The sequence below is a fragment of the Callospermophilus lateralis genome, unplaced genomic scaffold (genome assembly GCF_048772815.1).
Source record: "Callospermophilus lateralis isolate mCalLat2 unplaced genomic scaffold, mCalLat2.hap1 Scaffold_120, whole genome shotgun sequence".
In the NCBI taxonomy this organism is placed as follows: Eukaryota; Metazoa; Chordata; class Mammalia; order Rodentia; family Sciuridae; genus Callospermophilus; species Callospermophilus lateralis.
In genome coordinates this window covers 3,587,465-3,611,352 of record NW_027512320.1, presented here as the reverse complement: position 1 = coordinate 3,611,352, position 23,888 = coordinate 3,587,465, and positions in this window count along the sequence as shown.

Below are 23,888 nucleotides of genomic sequence, written 5' to 3'. Positions count from 1 at the left end.
CATCTTATAATATTTCAATATCATAATTCAATCTAATATCACAGGCAATGCTTAGAATATCTAAATTTGTGTAGAGAATGACAGTGAACAAATGGAGATACAGAGATGGCACAAATTTTGGAATTATGAAGACTTTGAAGTAGTTGTAATATTTCAGTACACAAACATTGGTACTATTTAAATAAATAGAAAATTAGAATGTCTCAAGAAAGAAACAAAAAACACAATGAAGAACAAAATGAAAATTTTAGACCTGACAAATACAATAGAAATATAAGAAACAAAATGAAATGCAGTAAAACCTCTGAGTAGACACAATAATGAAATGAAGTGATGGGCAAGAGTCAGAAAACTTAAAATTTCAATAGATATTACCCAGCACAAACAATGAAAAGACAAAAGAGTTTTAAAAGTGAACCAGAATCCAGAACCCTGCATTCCAGAAGAGAAAAAATAAAGTGTTTCTGCAAAAGATATTTGAATTAATTTTGGTTGGAAATTTCAAAACTTTTCAAAAGATATAAAACTTGTCAATGTGAATGTCAATCAGGCCACTATATGACATAATGGGAATAGAATAAAGGGACCTATATGTAGTAAGACTTACTAATGGTTCTATATTTCATTTGAATCTGTAAAATAATGAATAGGAAAATTAAGTATGCATATTGTAATATATACAACACTCATTAAAATTCTATGCCAAGCAATACAGTGAGAAGCATAAAAATAAAGTAGAATGTTAAGTAATATTTAAATAATACCAAAGAAAGTTGGGACAAAGAAAAACAGGATGAAAAACAGAAAATAATAAAAGCATAGACCTAAAACTAAATGTTTTAAAAAATACATTAAACACAAATGGCATAAATATGCCAACTTTTTTAAAAGACAGTGGATTAAAACCAACATACTTGCAATTCAGTGTCACACAGTGCCTAGGTAACTGAAGGAGCTCAAAATATAAAAGCACAGGTAATTAAAATTATAGAAAAGAAATGCCATGAATATACTACATACCCTCAACCCCCACAAACTAAGTGAGAAATAATAAGAGGCGAAAGAGTCATAAAAGCCAAAAAAAATATTAGGAACAAAAGACATATTATCTTTAAGGAAAAGGTCAATTCTTCAATAATAGGTAGCAATCCAGAATGCATATGCACCTATCAAGAGAGATTTAAAATAATAAATTATATTGGGAAACTGAATATGTTTAAACAAAATAAAGTGAAAAAATGAAAAGGGACAAATCCACAATTATATTTGGAGATTTGAACAATCTTCTTCCATCAGTAGATGGAATTAGTAGAAAGAAAGGAAGAGATAGAAAGATAGGTATAAGAAAAAAAAAAAAAGAAGAAGAAAAAAAGAAAAAGAAAAAATCAGCAAGGATGTAAAAAACTGACTAACTTCATCAATCAATTGGTTCTGACATTTAAAGAGCACTCCACCAAACAATACAATATACAATGGAATATACACCATAATAGACTGTCTTCTGGGTCATATAACAAAACTTAACAAGTTTAAATAAATTGTAATCATATAACAAGTATATTTTCTGATGATGGAATTAAATTACAAGTTGATGACAGAAAAGGTAGCATGAAAATCTCCAAACAATTGGAAATTAAATAACATAATTATAAATAATTAGTGGATCAAAGTAAAACAGATAATTTTTGAACAAAAATGAAAATGTAACATATTCAAATAAATATGATGCAGCTAAAGCAGATTTTAGGGGATGTTTCATACCATCAAATACCTTTATTAGAAAAGAATTGTCTCAAATCAACAATCTAAGCTTTTGTGTAAAGAAAGAGTCAATCAAGCCTCATCAGGGCTTGTCTGCCAACCTGGCCCCAGCTTTTTCTCAATGTGCATCTGTTGTCTTTTCTTCATCCCCTATTGCCTCTCCAGTTTCTGAATTAATGGCAGTGCTGGTCATGGCAATATATATATATATATATTTTTTTTTCAATGAAACCAAAAGTTGGTTCTTTGAAGACATCAATAAAAATGAATGAACCTCTAACAACAAAGAAGAAAAGAGAAAAGATGCAAATTACCAATCTTGGGACGGAAAGGAGCAAATGTCTAGAAATGTCTGCTACTAAATAATGGCTAAGCAATCATATGTGCATATGGTTGGTCATATATTACATTGCCATAGGAAGGAGCAAATCTATTTTTGTGTTAAAATTCATAGGAGTTAATTTTGCTTTCAATTTTAATAATAATAATCTCCACAAAAATATTTTTATCATTTTTTCACAGCCACCAAAGGTAAGTTAAAATTTAATTCCTCTACTTTTTCCACTTTAGATTATTGTATTTTGTTACCTATCCAATGGTTATATCTTTAAACTTTCATTTTTTGTATTAAAGGTAAAATCAAGCATTTTATGTATTTATTTTCCATTGTCATTTTTTCTCTTAAAAATAGATCCTTTAAATATTTGGCCCTTGTTGTTTTCTCTCTGAAGTGTCCACTTTTTTCATTATACATTTTTATATTATTTTATATAGATTAGAAATATTGTAATCTTCCTTATAAGTCTTTTATTTTCTTAATGGTTATTCTGTTTTTGAATACATCATTTTCTTCAGCACTTTTTGACATCTGTATTTGTATCTCACTCAAAGTACCCTTCTCTTCATCAGGGTTATGAGAATAGTTTCCTGCAGATCATTATAAATACTAAATGTTACTGTAGTTGCATTTGTTTTTGACTTATTGTCCATAAGCCATGCATAAATGCTATTCGGGTCATTTTTCTAAATGAATTTTCAAATATCCTGAAACATTGTTTCTATGGTCTATTATTTCTGTCCTGATTTGAAATACCAGCTATAAGTAGAAAAATTTCCATAATTCTATAACTAAGTTTGCTTTTTCTAAAATTTGCTTATCTTAAATTTATATTCATTGTTTAAACTATAAAAGCTTTTAGTATGTGATAGTATCTGGAAAATTACCTTCATGTTATACTTTTTTAAAAAGTATTTCAAAGTAACTTATTTTAAAAATACATTAGATATACATTTTCCCTGTCAAATACACTCAAGAATTTTTCAAGTCAGTAAACATATTAATAATGATTAAAATTTTTTTTCTACACCTGTATTTCAGCTACTCAGGAGGCTGAGTCAGGAGGACTGCAAGTTTGAAGCCAGCCTTAGAAATTTAGTGAGACCCTCTGCAATAGTGAGACTCTGCCTCAAAAGAAAAAATAAAAAGGACTGGAGATGTAACTCGGTGGTAAAGTGCCCCTGAGTTCAATTCCCAGTACAAAAAAAAAATACTAATCTGTTTTGGAGTATCCAATTTATAAATCAATTTGAGAACATGGATATTAGTTCTACATGATATCTTTTCATCAAGGTACACAAAATGACTATTAGGACTTAAAAATCCTTTACTAAAGATTTATATCATTTGATATGTGAACTTTATAATTCATTTGAATAGGAATATAATCTGTGTGTCTTCTTTTCCCTTTACTTGTATGTATAGTTTCACATTTGGATTTTAAATTCAACTCAATCCCTTTGCATTGAAGTGTTGTTATCTCTATTGCCGACCCCTTTCATTCTCCCCCTCCAATCAAGAGGGAAACCCTGACATCTCACTCTGGGTCCCTTGGAGTCCAGGCAGCTTTGCAAACCAGTGCTGATGTTTTCAGGGGATGTGCTACTTGAGTGGAGTATTCTCTCTAGGATGATGCTTTTTATTCCCCTTTTACTTTCCCTGATGTCAAACAACTTTCCACCTTCATACATCTTCTCTAACACTTTCCAGCTTTTCTTTTTTGGCAGATTTATTATCTAATTGCCTTCTATCTTCCTATTACAGAAGTGATCATTATGGCCATTGCTAAGTTTCTTTCATGGACCCTCACACCATCATAAAGATGTAATGATGACATTATCTTGCTCTTTCTGCCATTAATAACTTATAGCTATCATAATAATCATTAATTACTACAAATCCTGTAGTATTTCACACCTATACAAGATATCTAGTTCAATAACTGCTGTTTTAATTGGAAATGGGGACAAGAAGTAGATCAGAGTGGGATGCACAAATTGCAAAGCTGCAGTTTTGATCTTCGGTGTGTGAGTGAGAGGCAAGCAGAGGAGGAAATGCCTAGTTAGGGCCTTGGATCCAGATCACCTCCTCAGTTCCCGTTGACTCAGAGCAACCAAGAATCTGTTGTCAGATAATCAGTGTGACTTCTTCCTTCAGGGTGCACCCTTCAATTGATCTTGAATTTGCAAACACAAATGCACTTCATGATAACTTCAGGCTTCCTCACATGTATTCAGTGGCTCCTGACACTGAACCTGAAGTGCAGAGTTCAGTCTGTCTCCGAATCTCCTCTCTGACCTCCCCAATGCTTCCATCATATCCAGCCCAGTCCTTTCCCAGAGCTAATGCTTTGGAAACTCTGCTTATGCTTTGGAAACTTCCCACCTTTTCTTCTGAATCTCTCCACGGCCATTACAGGTACTATGTTCTCGGAAAAATTGTTCCACAGATCATATGTAGAACTTTGCTATTGAAACCAATGATTTGACAGAGAGCAAACACTTCTTACTTTTCCAAGTGCATATTTATTGTGGATTCTTTGAGGTTTGCACTCTGCAAGGACAGAGGCCATTCATCAGTTTTACACTGCATATATAAGAAGCATGGTACATTTAATACACTATCTAAAACAGCATATGTAAAAGATGAAGGATGGAAAGATTTTTCAAACAGATATCATAGTAGTTGCTATTTAAGAAGAGAGTAACTCATATGCATTGAACACTCACATGCCAATTATTTTCATAATAATGAATTCAATCAATGTAACTCTTTTTTTTTTACAATTGCAACAAATTTTATTTCATGAAAAATACTGTCCAACAAAAATATTTTCATAGTCCATCAATTTTCCATCACCTTTATCAATGGCTGAATAAAATGTCCATGAATCTTGAAAACAATCTTTTTTTAAAATTTTTTTTTATTGGTTGTTCAACACATTACAAAGCTCATGATAAATCATCTTTCATACATTTGACTCAATTGAATTATGAACTCCCATTTTTACCTCAAATACATATTGCAGAATCAAATCGGTTACACACTCACCTTTTTACATAATGGCATTTTAGTGATTGGTGTATTCTGCTACCTTTCCTATCCCCTACTATCCCCCCTCCCCTCCCCTCCCATCTTCCCTCTCTACCTCTTGTGCTGTTGTTCAATTCTCTCTCTTGTTTCCCCCCTTTCCCCTCACAACCTCTTCTATGTATTTTGTGTAACATTGAGGGTCTCCTACCATTTCCATATGTTTTCCCTTCTCTCTCCCTCTCTCACCCCCCAATCGTCTTTGTTTAATGTTAACCTTTTCCTCATGCTCTTCCTCCCTGTTCTGTTCTTAGTTGCTCTCTTTATATCAAAGAAGACATTTGGCAATTGTTTTTTAAGAATTGGCTAGCTTCGCTTAGCATAATCTGCTCTAATGCCATCCATTTCTATGCAGCACTAAAAAATGATAAAATCATAGAATTTTTCAATGTAACTCTTAACAAATAAATTTTGAGTATTCTCTGCATGTCAGAGACTACTATAAATAAAGTTTAAACCTACCCTGTGGAGTTCACATTGTTCTATTAATCATAATGTTAATAACTGCGGTAATAAGAACATTTAAAATAATAATGTTTCATTTATTGAGTACTACCTATATTCTTCAAGCATCTGTCTACAAGCGTGTTACAAAAGCCCTAAGAGGTGATTATTATTGTGATTTTATAAAGGAGAAACCTTTGGCTTTGAGTGGGCAAGTCACTTTTGCATGGTCATTCCTTATTACATTAATATGATTATAATAGATCCCAATAGCTTGACTTAAATGCATTTGTGTTTGTTATCTCAAGATTGAATTTATTAAATGGAAAGAGTAAGGTTAGAGCATGTCCCTAAACAGTGATGTTTTGACCATAGTAATTTAAAATTCCTGTCTAAAAGATGCAGTTCATATTCCTCAGCTGTGGCCTGGTCTTTTGTTCTGTCAAACTAAACGGTGTGGAATGAGGTTGTTGAGTTCCTGGATCTGGAGTACAATAGACTGCAGTTTCCACTTCTGCCCTCGGGAATGGTGCTGCCACCTACAGGGTGAGGCTGGACCACTAAATGATGAGATTTGTGTAGATAAGCAAAAGTCCAGAGCTGAGATCCTAGCGATGTGAATGAGATCACCATGGACATTTCTCCTGTTCTATTCATGTCTTACCCCAACAAAAGGATGAGCCAAGGTTGTTTTTCAACCATGAACTTTCAGAGTAATTTATTACACAAAAATTAAAAGTTAAGAGCACAGTGGAATATTCATCTACCTGATCCAGGGCCTGGTCCACATTTCCCCCAATCCTCCAACACTCCATACCTCACCTCTTTCCCAGGTGTATCAGTTCCATTGAACCAAAGGAAATGAGAGCACCTCTGATAAAATCTGAATTATAAAGTGAAATAGGAATACAGTAAATTCCATTAAAATCACTGCCCCTCGCTCGCTGTCTTTATAGTTTAAGAATTGCTTCAGTTTTCTGAGAATCAGCATGAAGTAAATCTTCAAATTAACACTGGTTCTAAAGTCCACTTTTAAGACATGCAAACAAACAATTCTTGCAGCTATTCTCTTATTTGGACATTCACTGGACACCTACAATATTCAGAAATGCAGATCGACAGAATGATAGGAAGCATAAGTTGATATTCCCCCAAGGCAATTTCTGAGACCCAAATCACATTCCTAGTGTCAGAGCACAGGGGTGAGCACCAAGGCTCAGAGGAGTGGTTTTGCCAGCCTTAGCTCTGCTTTCACTTTGCTCCCCTGGCTTGGCTCCTCCTCCCCTGGCACATGCTGCCTCTTCCCTCAATTTCCTCTCCTGGATCTCATTTTCTGCTGTTTTAACTTCCACATTTAGTTCTACACATGCTTCATCAATAAATCTCTCCCATTCATTTATCTCCCTGAGTGTCTCCCATTCCATTTCCATCACCCTCAATCTTGAGAAAGCTCCTCTTTTACACTGCATTTTAACTGCTGGTGGAAACTATTAAAACTTTCTGGTTTTCTCCAATGACATAATTCTCTCTGCCCCACTTACTCTCACAACTCTTTCCCATTTCCAACTTACTATTTTCCAACTCCCAGCAGTGGAACCTTGCCTATGTAACATATTAGCTGGGTATACTTCATTCTTTTCAGCTTAGGGCTCTGTCAGTCTCTCCTTCAAAGAAAAGATGATATTAAAAAACAAAACAAGAAAACACCAAAATAGTTTTATACCCAGAATCTGTCCAACAAAGTTATTTTTTTTTTATTTGTTTAAATTTAATTCATTGGACAATCAGTAATTGATCAAACATCAAATATCTTTTGATCATCTTTGTGTATAAATACACTGGTGGGTGATGGGGAAAACTTCTATACCTTCAGAAACCTTCTATACCTTCCAGGCACTTAACAACTAAGGGGGACAAGACAGAAACAGGACAATAGTTCGCAATAGAAAGCCTGTATGTGCTATGTCTAATGACAAGTTGAAAAAGAAGCCATGGCATGAAATGATTAAATCAGCCACTAGGACCTTATATAATAAAAGGTCTAACCTGTGTTTTTCAGGTAGCCCATAAAATACATAAATATCTTCTTTGGAAAAAATGAATTAAGGTAAGATATCTTTTTTGCTGTCTTTGAATACAACTGCTCACCAGCAGCCACCATGGTGAGTTGGGGGGCTACCAGACTTCTGAAACCCCAGTTCCCAGGTCTGGCCTTTCCCTGCAGGACAAGACTTTCAGACTTGTACAAATTCTCCCATTATGATGCTTTTGCCCAGGGCCCCGAGGAGGGCATCAAAAAACTGAATTTCTGAGGCTCTGAAATCGAATGTAAATTATGGTGTTTCTGATATCTAAGTTTGTCCTCAGAAGAGAGACCAGTGTCCTCTGAATCTCCAATTCTTTGCCTAAAAAATGAATAATCATCACTCCAATGGAACCACCATGTGACACAGTAATCCCACTCCTTGGAATTTATATAAAAGACCAAAAATCAGCATAGTACAGTGATACCACCACATCAATGTTTATAGCAGCACAATTCACAATATCCATGTTATGGAACCAGCCCAGATGTCCAACAACAGATGAACAGATAAAGAAGATGTGGTGCATATATACACAATGGAGCTTTACTCAGTCATAAAAATAAAAAAAAGATGAAATTACAGAATTTGGTGGTGAGTGGAACTAGAGGACATTGTGCTAAATTAAGCCAGATCTGGAAAGTCAAGGAATTTTTTTTCTCATATGTGGATGTTAGACCAATAAAGGAGAAGAAAGGGGGGCAGGAAATATCATGAAAATAAAATAGAATTCCTTGGGGTAAAGGAAAGAGATTCTGGGGGAGGAAGGAAGGAAGGGAAAAGAGAGAGAACGTGAAATGAAATTGACCAAACTGTCCTATGCACACCTAAGAGTATACCATAATGAATTTCACCTTTATGTATATTTATAATACAACAATTAAGAAAAACTATTAAAAATAGAGGAATGACTAGTTGAGTAAAGAAATGGGAATAAGGGGAGGAAGAAAGGGAGGGAAAGGGGAAATACTAGGAAGTGAATTGGAGAAAATTATATTCCATGCTTAAATAATTATATAAAAAATGAGCCCCAATGTTATGTATATCTATAATGTACTAATAAAATGTCATTAAACAAAGGAATTATCACTCCATACAAACACCCTTATAGTACCTTCTATCGTAGAGTCAAGGGACTTAGTTTTACAATTTTGCATTCTTATTTTTCAAACTGTGACCTGAATGACTTTCTTCCAACTTCTTAGACATTCTCTGTTTTTGTTATTTTGTTTTTGATCTTGTTGTCCTTGTTGCATTACTGAGTTCCGACATTATTAAGAGTTTAAACTTACAATGTCACCCCTCTCATTTTGGCCACAGCCATGCAAATTTGCTCAAAAGCAAAAGTTCATAGCTTGTGAGATTTCACTATTTTTATACATCCTCAGAGAAGTTTCTAACTACAAAGCAAAAATATACATCTGGATAGTTCCAAGAAGTTTTTGCTGCATCCTCCCAATTCTATCTACATACACTGTTCTCCCTTCATCTGCAGTCAAAGGCTTCCATTTTAGAATTTCCTTTGACTCTGTACCCATGGGTGCAGTTACTCACCACGTGCAGCTCTATGCTGAAGGTAAGGGAACCTAGAATTCATGAAGGTTACACAATTCCTTTCTTGTTCCTATTTCACTTAAGTCATACTCTCCCTAGCTTCCTTTCCAAGCAACACCATTATAGTTCTCCTTTGATATAATCTCAATTCCCCTATCTCTTCTGTTATATACCCTGCTCATTGTGGTTCAAATATTTGTCCCCTTTAATACTCATGTGGAAACTTATTTTCCACCATATTAATGTTAGGAGAGGAGGCTTGATGGAAGGTGTTTTTATGCCATTAGGGCACTGTTTTTATTAATGGATTAAGGTCATTATCACAAGAGCAGGTGAAATATCACAACAGTGAGTTGTTACAAAAGGAAGTCCAGCCCTAATATCTCCTTGCACACAAGTGCTCTCCTGCCCTAACCCTTCTTCCTCAATGGGAAGAGGTATCATAAGGCCCTCCCCATATTCTGGTAGCATGATCTTGGACCTCTCAGCTGTCAAAAGCAAAATCAAAATACAACTCTATTTTTTCATAAGTTACCAAATCTCAGGTATTCTGCTATAGCAGCAAAAAAAAATGGTCTAACACATTGGACCAACCTTCAATCTAGTTGAACCTATCCTTTCCTCTGTTAGTGTCTGTATCTAAGGCAATGAATATAAACCATTAAAGGATGGAGTATAAGTTTTTACCACCAATTTGGGAAACTATTTGGCATTATCTTTAAACTGTGCCTACTCAATGAGCCAGCAATTTCATTCTTAGGTGAATAACTCAGAGAAATTGCACATATACACCAAGAGCTATGCATGAGAAAAGTCATACAGAACTTTGTGTAATAGCAAAAACAATGAAAATCTATACAGTGAGTGGAAATAAATTAATTACATCCCTAAGCAACAGTATAGATGTAGCTAATAAATATTGTATGGAACAAAATTAAGTCACCAAAGAACACATTTAATACAATTTAAATCTCAAAGACAGACAATCTAAGCAGTATTAGGTTTAGGGTTATATATGTGTATGGTGACAATGTGTATACATACAACACACACACACACACACACACACACACACAGAGGATAGAGGTGGAATTCAAGAAGAGTAATTATTTCTTCAATAAAGGAGAAGAAAAAAATTGCATAATTACTGATAAGATTTATATTAACTTCTTGGTTGGTTCCCATTTAACATATGATTATATACTTCAGCTGGGTCTTCAGTACTCTCCAGAAATTCTATTCCATTTCATCAGTCAAATTACTCTACCATTTTTATGGTGAACAGAGAATTTTCTTCCTTATCTTTTCCACCAAACCATTACTCCTCCCTATCATTCTCAGCTCTAAGAGGTTAGAAATTAATCCCAATATGACCAATTCTGAAAAAAAATTTAAGTCTTATATTTTAGTTTTTCTTCAGTAAATTATTTCCTCTTTGGAATTATAATACAGAAAAAACAAAGTTGACTTAGAAAATGGTTAATTCAGATTTGACTATTTTAGCAATGATGGTTGTACCATTTCCCCCTGCCCAGGTTTTAATCTATGAAGAGAATAGGCAAATTTACAGTAAAACCTTCAAGTTTATTAGTGATTTGGAAACAGTGATTAATAAATAGAGTTTTGAGTAAAATATGCTCAGAGAAACAATTTTGAGGAACCAAACAGGGCATCTTGTGCAATTAACCACGAACTGTGGTCAGCTAATTCTACAGGTCTGCATGCACCTCCTCTATTGACCAATTGAAATGGAGAGGTTTCAGATGGGTTCTTTCCTTCATTGGAAAATATTCCATAAGGGAAAATGAAGCAGAAAAGAGACCACCACCCTGATGACTAGTCTAGCAGGCAGGCAGCTTCCAAAGTCAGGGTGGAATCTACATGATTCTCATCAAGTTCCAGTGGGCATCTGACTCTGACCATCTAATTGGCTGCTCTTATCTGCATGGAGAGAGGCTAGGAGGAAGAGAAAGAGAATGGCAATAGTTACTGTCTCAGTTTTTCCAAGAAGGAAGAAAAGTTGTCACAAAGTCCCTCATCTCTGGTCCAGGGAAGCAACACTGGTACAAGATAAAGAAACTCTTTTACCAACCTCACCAATTTTTATTTGTTAAATAATATTTTGTTAATTATTTTTTTCCTAAGGTTTTTAGCTCCTCTTAAGAATATGGATATTTATGAACCTGGAGACCCTGATGATATTATCTGAGTTTCAAACATATTAGTCACTAATGACTTGCTTATCTATATTGATAAAACCTGCAAATGTCATCTGCATGTCCAGAGCAGAATATAAAGATGGATTATTAATTGGAGAATAGAGCTCATCCTAAACTGTTCCTTCTCAATGGCCTACCAATGTGATTCTGTTTAATTTCATTATCTCCTATTTTACTAACTCCTTGATGTGAACGTGTTTTCCTCTTCCTTCTTCAATAGGGGAATGAACAGTTCTCAATAAGGAGTATGGCTCATTTCCTACTGGTTAACTGAGGCTTTCCTAGAAGGTGACATGTACCACACCCTCCCTAAGGACACAAATAACATTCCTCAATATTGTTAATAAGCAAAAGGCTTTGGAGTCTCTCAGGCAGAGCATGTGTGAATTGCATCCGAGAAATGAAAGGTACTCAAGCACAATTCATTCACCAAACAGGGCTTGTTCTCCTGGGACATCCCAACTTGGTTTTCATTTTTATTTTTTGGTATTTTTGTTGTTGCTGTCGTAGTTATTTATATATTTTATATGTTTTTGTTGTTGTTGCTGCATTTGACATAACAACTTGGGACAGGAAAGGAAGAAATAAGAGGAGGCAGCTAGAGTTCATCTATTTAGTGCACATTTGTTGAAGCATCTATTATGCCTGAAGCAATTTGATAATGGGGGATGGAGAAAGAGGGAGACATGAAAAGATCTCAAACATACACCCTCCCTTCAAGAAACCTAAGTCCTAGGCTAGAATATAAACATTTCCAAAGCCCTACGAAAGAATGGACTGAGACAAGTGTCCTTGTGGAAAAGGTTTCTAATTGTTTTTAACTTATTGGTTCTTTTTAATTATGTATGAGAGCAGAATCCATTTTGCTATAATTATACAAGCAAGCATGGGATATATCTTATTCTTGATATAAGATATATCTGATTGTATATATAACTTAATCCAGTTTCATTCTTATGGCTATACATGGTAGTGGGATTCAATGTGTAGCTTTCATATATGTACATGGAAAATTATGTCAGATTCATTCCATTGTCTTTTCTTTGCTTATTCCCTCTCCCCTATCTCTATTCTTCATTGTCTAATTTGTTGCACTTCTGCTCTTCCCCTCACCCCAACCCTGCTCTTATTGTGAATTAGCTTCAACTTATCAGAGATAACATTCGACCTTTGCTTTGGGGGGACTGGCTTACTTTACTTAGCATAATAGTTTCCAGATCCATCCATTTGCTGGCAAATGTCATAAAGTCATTCTTCTTTATGGCTGAGTAATACTCTCTTATGTATATATACAACACATTTTCTTTATTCATTCATTTATTGAAGGACAACTAAGTTGGTCCCATAGTTAGCTATTGTGAATTGAGCTGATATAAACATTGATGTGGCTGCATCACTATAGTAGGCTGATTTTAACTCCTTTGGATATATACCAAGTAGTGGTATAACTGGATCAAATAGTGGTTTCATTCAAAATTTTTGAGGGATTTCCCTATTGCTTGTGGAAAAGATTTCAAGAATGGGAGAGAGAATTTTCAAGTAGACCACTAGTTATTTACATCTCAAAATAAAATTGTCATTCCCACCCAAACCCAATGACTCAGCTCCTTAGAAGAGATGTAGAAATAAAGTGGTGTTTAAATAAAATTGTGACTATACCATAGGACTTTGCTGAAATACAGCAGTGAGAAAATAGGTAGGGAATAAGAAGTAATAAGAAGAGACTGAGTTAAAAAACCTAGAGAAACAAGAATTTACTACAGAATCCTGACTGAGGAGACCTGCATGGGGAAATATGACTTAGGCTAGGATCCTCACTAAAATTATATATATATATAAAATTATATATATAAAAATACACACACACACACACACACACATACAAGAATGTGCATTATCTTCTCAGATTTACAGCTTTTGATGTTGAAAGCAAACCAGCACAACAAATATGTGAACATAATTGGCTTTGCGGTTATTGAGAGGGGACGGGGGCAGTTCAGGTAGGCTGCTATAATGAGCTAAATTTGTGATTCTGCAAAGGCAGATGCTCTCAATGGGTTAAGTTTCATAGAAGCACTTGTTTACTAGTTTACAGCCAATTAGAAATAAGAAATAAAGCTTGATTGTTGACTTCTTTGTGTCCAATTAGAATTGAAAGATTAGAATGTATTAGGGTGATAGAACTCCAGTTTTTAAAAACATTAGTATAAACTTTGCTCAGACTCCATTTTATTTTGGCTGTAAAAAATAACAAGCTAAGAAAAAAAAATATGAAACTTAAGCTTTCCTACCTCTCACCTAATCATTCCTGGAACTATTTTCAGTAATAGGATATTCTAGGATGAAACTGCGTGTTCCCATTAGTCCTTCAAAGCTATTAATGACTACCAAGCCTGGGGACAAAATCAGGAATTGTCCAAGTGTGTCTTTCATGCTGGGGATGTTGTATATGTCTTATTTGGGTAATAAGGAGAAGGAAGTAATCCATGTTGAGAAAGGGAGTGAAAACACACACATACACACACACAAACATATGTACACACACGCACACACACACACACACACCACACACAATTTGTCCCATCACCCCAGTTGCAGTACACCTATACATTGAGTAACAAATACACCACTCATGGCAACTTTGAAATAATATTTGTATATTTATTATCTTTGCAGAATTGAAAACTTGGGACATAATGGGTTAAATCAAAACTTTAACAAAAACTTGGCCTCCTGGGAATTAGGGCTTCCTGGGGAAACTGCTACTTTTGAAATGTCTGTGGGGTGGTTTATGGAGTCTGTAGGATCTCATCACTGCCAGCCTTGACTTGGTTTCTGTCATTCAAAACACTGGGCATTTAAGTACCTCACCTTTAATGGGTTCCCAATTCACGTTCACTGGGTGACCGCATGAATGAACGTATGAATGAATAATAAAAAGCAAAGTACTGGGACCTAATCAAGCAGGTAATAAGGCTACATGAAAACTCTGCCTTTTGTTTATGGTCTATTTCATGTGGAAGAATCTTTTCTTCCTGAAGAGATTTGGAACTCAGAGAAGGAATATGAATTCATCTGGTCTGTGCCCCTTCCCCAAGGATCTTCCCAGAAAATGCAGGTGATTCCTAGTTTGTAAGAGAAATAAAAAGAAAAAAAAATTAAAGGAACCAATTTGGGTGGAAATGGTCTATCTCCCCCATTCCTGATTTTGTGTATTTCTCTGTAAAGCTCTCCCTGCAAGGTGCCACTAGACTGTGGGCAGCTTTTCAATAGTGGAATAAAACGGAAGTGATCACACGAGATGAGGTATGTTTCCAGGGTGATATTCTTGAAACAGCAGTGTGCTATGTTGAATGATATCTAAAGAGAAGAAAATATGAAAAGTAAGAAAAAAGGAGGTGTAATTAGACCCCTATGAAGCAAACAAAAGAAATGGGGCTGCAAATGTAAAACAATCCATTTCCTCCTCTCTTTCTCTTACTGCACCCTTTGTCTGGGAAATTACAATGACTTCTTGGAAATGGTGGGTACCAGCAGTAATGACTGAGATATTTCCCAGCATTATTATTAACTCAACAGCTGAACTCTTATGGGCCAAGATGCCGTAGTGTACCAAGAACCCCAAGCTTGAAAACCCACTGTCCAACACACATTTATTAGTGGGAGAAGCTGATACTTCTATACCTGCTGTAGATTTTCTCCAAAAGAGCTCTAGTCTAATTATTATACTTTCAAATACAGATTGAGATAGCTTTCATTTGTCTGGCACTGCTTCTGTGTGAACAATCATTTCTAGGGATTTAGAAAAGACAAGGTCCAAATGGCCCTAGTGTCAAAGGTAAATGTATCCTCTAGTCCCCAAGCCACAAAATGGAAAATGGATTGTTATTTGAAAAAGAAACGTACAACTCTACTCTGTGATGACTTCCATACAACCCTGTCAGTAAATCACAAGTGCAGGGAGTCTTCTGTTTCATCTTCGTTTTATAATCTGGGAATAATTGAACTCTAAGGAGATGAATGACTCACTGAGACTTAGGTTCCTCCTGGCTCTAGTTCTTATAACTTCATATCTCTTATAAGCCAATAAATCTTCATGCTACAACATGAAAAATAGTAATGATCTATTGTTCTGGAATCAAGCTGAGGACCATCAGAACTTTAACACTAGAAATAAAAATCTGGAATTCAACAGAACAGCAACTCATTGGTTTCAAGAGCAATTGCCCAAATCAGGCATCATACCTAGACACTTAACACCTGGACATGGTTTATGACCTGTTGGCACTCACTTTATGACTGAAATATTCAAGGGTAACATTTAACCATCTAACACCAAAGCATGTTAGCATCATCCGATTAAAAGGAAAAGTCCACTCAATGAAAAAGCACACTCAAAACAACAATATGGGATTAAGAAAATTCTAGAAACTTACAAGCACTCAAAATGTGCAACTCTGTCATCAATAATTCTAGAAGCAAAGTGCAAGCTGTATTAAGTAGAGAGCAATATTGTTTTAAAAGATGTAAACTGTGCTCTATTTAAAACATCAGAAAAATAAAATGCATTTTCATAATATAATCATGATAAAGGTTAAACTATTTAAAAATTTTCTTAATTTTTAAAAAAAATACATTTAAATATGAGCATTTTTGACAAATGATACTTATACATTAAAGATATTTCCACAATGGAAATTGATCAGAAGGTATTCATGCACAGTTTACATCATTGCATATGTATAATATATGTATATTATGTGTATATTTTTTAGTTGTTATTCTCCTTTCTAACTAATGTTTTCTATACATTTATTCTTTGTTTCATTATGAATTATCATCTTTATTTGTGATTAGACCTTTTTGGATACTGGTAAATACTGAAAAATTAGAGAAAAACTATCTAAGCCCTGCTGTTTCACTGATTACCTCTTAATCTTTCCAAGTTATTAACAGAGTTCATTCCAATGACAAGATATCACCAGGTATTAAGGAAGTAGGACCTGATGGCATTTCTATTCCAGAGGACAATGAAAGATTCCAAGTGGGCAGAGCCTTATTGGAATGGAATTTACATGCTAGAGTCAGGAAAAGGACCAGCCCTACCCTGGGTAAGACCTGGGTAAGGCAGAGCTAAGTTGGAAGAAGTTGAACTTGAAGGAAGGATGCGTCTGGAGTTGATTATTAGGACAAATCAGAGTTTAATGGGATACCTCTGGCACTCTCCAAGTTGTGAAAAGTTTGGCCTGTGGACTATGAGGAGAATGAGGGACATGCCATGAACTCACAGACAAAAGGCAATTCTGCAAAATTTCTGATTTAGCTTCTTCTCTTGCACCATGCAATCTAAAATCCATAACTGGAAAATTGGTGCTGTTTAAATATTCTCCCTCAACCACCTCTTGCCCAAGGGCACATATTTGAGAGCTAATTGGCCATGGTTGAGATCAGTCTTGACATACAGGAGATCAGTGGGGGCGAAGGTTATGAGACAGCCTTCTCCTAACTTTCTTTCCCCCCACTGATACCTATCCCTGAGATTCTAAAGGTATTATGCCATTCAAACAGTGAGTTTGATATTCTGAGGTCATTGGTCTTGAGGCAACTGTAAGATTGTTGCCCTAAGAACTTGAAGTCCTGTTGTGGAACTTCAAGACACAGAATCTCTGATCTTGAACAGAATATTCCAACTCCTTTCAGCTGCAGTGGCTCAAGTCTAATTCCACCAATTCAGGAGACTAAGACAGGAGGATAGCTACTTTGAGGCTGGCCTCAGCAACTCAGCAACTTAGGGAGACCCTGTCTCAAATTAAAATATAAAGGGAACTGGGGGTGTTATTCAGTGATAAAACACTCCTGGGTTTAATCCCTAGTACAAAAAAAAAAAAAAAAAAAAAAAGACCAACTCCTATTTTAGGTTTGGTCGATTATATACTCCTATGCATCCAGCCATTTGGTCCTGTCCTTAATTCTGCCACTTTACTAAGACTGTGGATGATGACACATGTTACCATCCACATGAAACCATGTAACCAACTACAAGCTGCTCCCAATCTACCTGCCCCTCGAGTACCAGTACCACAGCCACCACTTACATTGACCCACATCTCACTGCTCCAGGCCCAAAGGATTCTCCCTTCTCTGATCTAATGTGCTCAGTATTCAAAATTTATACAAATAACTCCTCATTGCACACTTTTTTCAATGTGATGTCTGTGGGTCTGGTTTCTAAATGCCTTAAATTGTCCATGTCTCTCTTTCTCTTTTATTTCCTATTTTTCATCTAAGCACTGAGCTGGGCACGAATACTGTCCCAAACTGTCCTGACTGTCATGAAGTTATGCTCACTTAAATAAAAAAAAAACTCTGAGGGCAAGCTTTTCCTCTACGGAGCTCTACCTGGGTTTCCATTGGTCAACTCCTGGTGATGAATACAGCTGCCAGGTAATGGTTGCAGGAAGAGATGGAGAGTAATTGGTAGAGGCAGAACTGTCCCTTTGTTATTTTGTTATAAATAAACTCCCTCCGTGGAAACTTGTTAACCTCAGTCCTTGCCTTCACATCTACTTATAGGCAAGACCTCCCTCGACAAATCAATCTTTACACTGCAGTGGCACTCTCTTGACAAGATATGTTTGGCTTAGCCACTATTGATATTTGTTCTTGAAATCTCAGTTGTGCGGCGTGGTACACTCTGAGAGCAGAAATGGAGACGCTTAGTTTATATGCACAAAAGACGGACAAGATGCAAACAGAAAGAGACGGTCCACAGCAGAGCAGCCAGAGTGGCGGGAGCCTAGCAGCACTTAATACATTGTCATGTATTGAATCTATGAAATGCCTGTTCAATAGCTAGTCAAAGTAAATTCAGAAGGACACAGGAAAGGGATTTATTTTTTCATCATTGTAAAATGTTCATTATTTCTTTTGCCTATTGGTCATGGTCGAGTGATGCCCTTTTGAGGTCCCATTGTCCTTAGACTCCCAAATAGTAGAATTAGGTAACGTTCACTAAAAGTGTGCTGAGTGTGCATATATATATATATATATATATATATATATAGATAGATAGATAGATATAGATATAGATAGATAGATATAGATATAGATAGATAGATAGATATAGACACACACATATGTATATATATATATATATATATATATATATATATATATATATATATAAACCCACACATACATATACACACACACATATGTAAATTTTTTCTAAGTCCCTGGAGAATCATGGCTTTGGGATTGGGATTGGATTTTTTTTTTTTTTTGCTGGATTTTGTTCTCTGAAAAGAATGAGTTTGAGAGCTTGAAACTCCCCCAAATTAAATTATTTGATCTCTTCTCTTGCAGTGCATAACTTCATTGGAAAATTTCCCAAATTTGACTGACCTCATTTATGTACATGTCTGTTTTGCTCAATCGCACAGCATTTGCAACGGGGACTGCATCTTGTTCCTTTATGTTTCCCAGTAGAGTGGCCCACTGCCGAGCACACAGGAAATGCTCATGAAATGTTTGCTGAACAAGAAACCTTAATATCTGTGAAAAATTGTCTATGGAAAGAGAGGAAACAAAAAGGTAAACAAAAGCTATTTTGATCCAACTTAAGAAAAATGCAGCTGCTATTAGATTATTAATTAAATTTTAATTTTCCTGAAGGAGTCTCCAGAGATAGATGCTGACTGAGTATTTTACCCTCGGCGAGGCTATGCTGCAAATACTTCCTTGGAGCCTGGTTTTATGCTAGATGGCGTGGGAGAACAATTGAAGCAATAAAGCATGGCCTGTTCCAACAAGAATGTTGGGCACCCTCTTCAGAGACAAGGTCCAAGCAAGAGCCCCAAAGCATGTGATAGAGTATATGAGTGAACTGATGAAGAAGTGGAAGCAATGTGAATTAAAAGAGGTCAGAACAAGAGAAATTCCCATGAGCTGGAGGTAAAAATGCATTGCAATGAAGTTCTGTTTGATAAACAACATGTGGGTTAGCATAAATTGAATCATGCTGCTATTTTATATAAACCCAGGATGAAAATTAGGTATTATTTCTTAGACAGGAAATACTCTTCAGTGATTTCAGAGAACACTCAAATCATTAGGGTTTCCTTTGCTTTATCAGTGAACAAACTTGTCTTAAGAAAGACAGCTTAGTGTTTGATTAAGGAAAAGTGTGCTGAGTGTAAACGTTGGTGGTAACCCTCAAATCACCTGTCAGTTATGCAACTTTGATAAATTTAGCTAACCTTTCTGGACCCCACTTTCCTCTTTTTAAATGTTGGTGTTAGGGGAAATTGGCCCATAATTCACCACAATTTTTGAATCGTGAAAGAAAAATCACCTCTCTAGGCATAAGAAGTCACCTCATCCTTCAGCCTTGACCAGACCACGACTCACAGATGAAAAGTGAGAAGCCTGGATATTTTCTGTTGTTCTGCAGACATACTGATACTTGAGGCATCCAGGATCCAGTCTCTCACCACTCAATTTTTATTTCTGTTTGGTAGACAGAAATTCTTAGAAAACCTGTAAGCATTTCTGTGTGCATATTTTCACATGGAGAATAAAGTTCACCGTGAGTAGACATATGCGTGTGGTATGGTGTTGGGAAGGGGATGTCAGAAGAATGTGGATTCATGAGTACAATGGCAATTCCATATATCCATTAGTCTTTCAACCTGGAAGATCACCAACCCAACATGGGTAGTAGCAAGTGAAGATCCTGTGGTAGAAATCTGCAATAAATGCACATCGGATGGAAAGTGAAAAGTGTTTGAATAAGCCAAAAGAAATGCGGAACAATGTGTATTTATAGCTATGTCTAAAATATGTGATTGCATCACATCACACCTGTTATAAGATGAAAAAACAATAGAAATGGCAAAATAGAAGATAAGAAGGGAACTTAGATGGAAAAACCTCTGGAAAACATCTCCTGTAGCGTCAAGAGCCTGGCTTTCTCAATAGAATGAAAGAATCCATGGTCTCTTCTAAAAGGGACAGATGTCTACCTGGATAAGATGCAAATTCTACAAAATAAAAAGAAGGAACAATTAATGAGACAATTCAGATAAATAGAAAATAAAGAAAAAAATTAAGAAGCATGGCAGAGTATGTGAAAAATAATCAATTTTAAACAGCAAGATATTCAATCACTAATTTGGACCAAACTTGAGAAAATATCTCAGACAGCAGAGATCAGCATCCTGAAACAGATGATAAGAGAATTTCAACTGGGTCAGAAATGTTCAAATAGAGAATATTTCTAAAGAAGGAGGAAGAACGAGGTATGTTGAATGAAGTATGAAAGCTAAACTGAAAGGTAAGTCTTTCTTTAGCTCTAGAAAGCTAGGTACAGATTTAAAAACCCACAGGTTTTAGAACAAAATCAATGAGGAAAAAAAATTACACTTAGATTCACATCTGACAAATTCCCTTGTGCTTGCAAAACTAAGAAAAACGAAGAAAAGAAGTACACAATATTCAAAGACATAAAGATTATGTTGCCATCTAAATTCTTGTTAGCAAAGTAAAATATTGAGGTGGGGAGTTAGATTCTATGGAGGAAAACATTGTGAAGACTGATAATATTACACATGACCAAGTTGTCTCTCGTTATTAAAGGTCCTCTCAGAAATGTAACCTCCCTTTTAGATAGGAGGAGGAGGAGAGAAAGAAAGAAAGAAAAATATAGTACATTTCACTATGATAAACAAAAAAGAGAAACATCGTGAAGAAATTTAAGTGAAATTCAAAGACTGTTGCAAATAGTTTTAAAGCAGAGCTCAAATATTAATAATTTCTCTAGAAACAAGATAGTGTAAAAATAATATAGTGATAATTATTGGTGCATTTATTAGTCTATTGGACTACTTAACAAAATACCAACTCAGTACCTAAGTGACAGAATTGTATCTTCTCACATTCTGGGGCCTGGAAGTCTGAGATCAGGAGTCAGTATGGCTGGATCTTACTGAGGCCTCTGCTTCTAATATCCACATGGCCTTTCTTGCTCTGCCTTCACATGGCCTTTCCTCAGTGGCTGTGCGCTTTCCCTATAGTCACCAATCTTACTGTGGTAGGACCTTATCTTTCTGATCTCATTTAACCTTCATTACCTTCTAAAAAGACTTATCTCCAAATACAATTACATTGAGAGTTAGAGCTTTAACATATGAATTTAGTGGGGATACAATTCAATCAATAGCAGTTTAAAAATCACATTATATTAAATACAAAAAGTGCATTGTACTTCATAACATCTCAGGGATGAGTCACAGAGGCAGTTTCCTTCTAAGACTGAAATTTAGAAAGATGAGAATTAAATAAAATTTTGAGAACAGTAAAAGTAAATATTAGTCATGAAAAAAGAACATTCCAAAATAAGTGTGAGAACAAAAGACAAAAACAAAACTTGTACATATAGGAAAAGTTAGGTAAATGGAGAAACAGACTGAAAACACAATGAAGGAAAACACAATGAAGGCAGATCTAGAAAAGCTATACAATTATAATCCTGATGGAGATTTGCTTTCACATAAAATATGAGTTTTTAGAGATTTTGAAAAAATATATAATAACTGTAGAAAATACTTCAATGTTAAAAAGACAAGAAAATTCATGAAATTAAAAGAATGAGTAAAACTTTATTAATTAAACTAAAACAAAGTGAATACAAGGGCGGTGATAATATGGAAAACCTCAAAATCAGGAGATTAATACCTTTCATTCACTATGAATAAAAATGAAATTCACAATGAAGATACACCTAAAGGGAGCTAACATGCAATGTAACAGGGTATAATACATATCGAACAATTTCAGACTATAGTAAATATTTTACAGAAATGCAATAGTCTTGGGAAAGTTTAACAAAATGTGCAATCATTTCTAATTGTCCAATGGGCAAAATAATTAATATATATGAGTAAGTATATATCTCTAAAAATTAGAACATCTATTTTCATAGTATTCTCATATTCCATACACAAAGAGAATATTTTACATCACATTGAACACTTGCCAAAATTGATTATGACAAAAATTTTATGATGCCATGATTTTTATTGGACAAAAATACAAAATGACAATATAATAGTTACGATGACCACTAGTATTCATTTCAGTTAGTGATGGACCAGGAAATATTCTAAATGCTTCATGTGCATTAACATTTTTATACCTACTAACAATGCTGTGAAGTTTATGTGATTATTTCTCCATTTGACATAAAAGAAAATTTAAGCTTAGAATACTATTCCTCCTAATGTTGCATGACTAGTCAGATGTCAAATTTAGTGGTTCTCAAACGTTAATGTGCATCTGAATCCTGCAGTGGGTTGCTGAACCCCATTCCCAAAGCTTCTCATTCATTGAATCTGGTATGGGCCCAATAACTGGAATTTCTAATAGCTGCCAGTTGATGTTGATACTGTTAACTCAGGACCCTGCACGTTGTAAAACACGGGGCCAGATGATGCTAAGAACAGTCTTTATCTACTGTACTGCTTTGGAAAAGGAGAAATTGTTGAGGCCAGGTTCTAACAAAAAAATGCAATAAATTTAGAAATTTATAATTAGCAATGTTAAAAAAAACAGTGCTTGGAAATTTAATTAAAAATAAAAAGCAATCATTCCCAAGTTAATCAATTTAATGCATTTCCAATTAAAATTCCAATTGGATTTTTTTTCTTTGAACTTGACAAAATGATTCTAAACTCCGTGTGGATGAATAATAGAAAATAATAGCCAAGACAAATTAGAAAAAGAAGAGTATTTTGGGGTGGCTTGCTTCACTATATAATAAAATGTTATAGAGTTCCATACATGAATGCATACCCAGCAGGTTCTCATTTCACATTGCTGTAAAGTCTACACTGCAAAACTGAAATGACAGCTTTGAGGTCTGACAAGGAATAAGCAGATAATAATGAATGGGGTGGGCAGCACCAAGGAGAAGAGAGTGCAGGGACCTGGGGAAGATGACAGTGAACAGAAATGTGTGAGCAGGTAAAATCAGAGGAATGAAACATACCTCTCTGCAAGAATCCAGAGAGGGCTGGAGAGCATGGAACATGGTTGCCCTTCGAGCATTCAGAATGGAGAAGCTTTGGATTCTGTATTGGATTTTCATTACTGTGACCAAAATACCTAACAAGAATAACTTTGCAGAGGAAAATTTATTTTGGACTCACAGTTTCAGAGGTTTAAGTCTGTGGTCAACCAACTCCATTGCTCTGGCCCTCAGGTGAGAAAGAACATTGTGGAGGAAGGGTGTGGAGGAGGACAGCTGCTCTGCTCATGGCAGCCAAGAAACAGAGAGAGAGAGAGAGAGAGAGAGAGAGAGAGAGAGAGAGAGAGAGAGAGAGAGAGAGAGAGATGTGACAG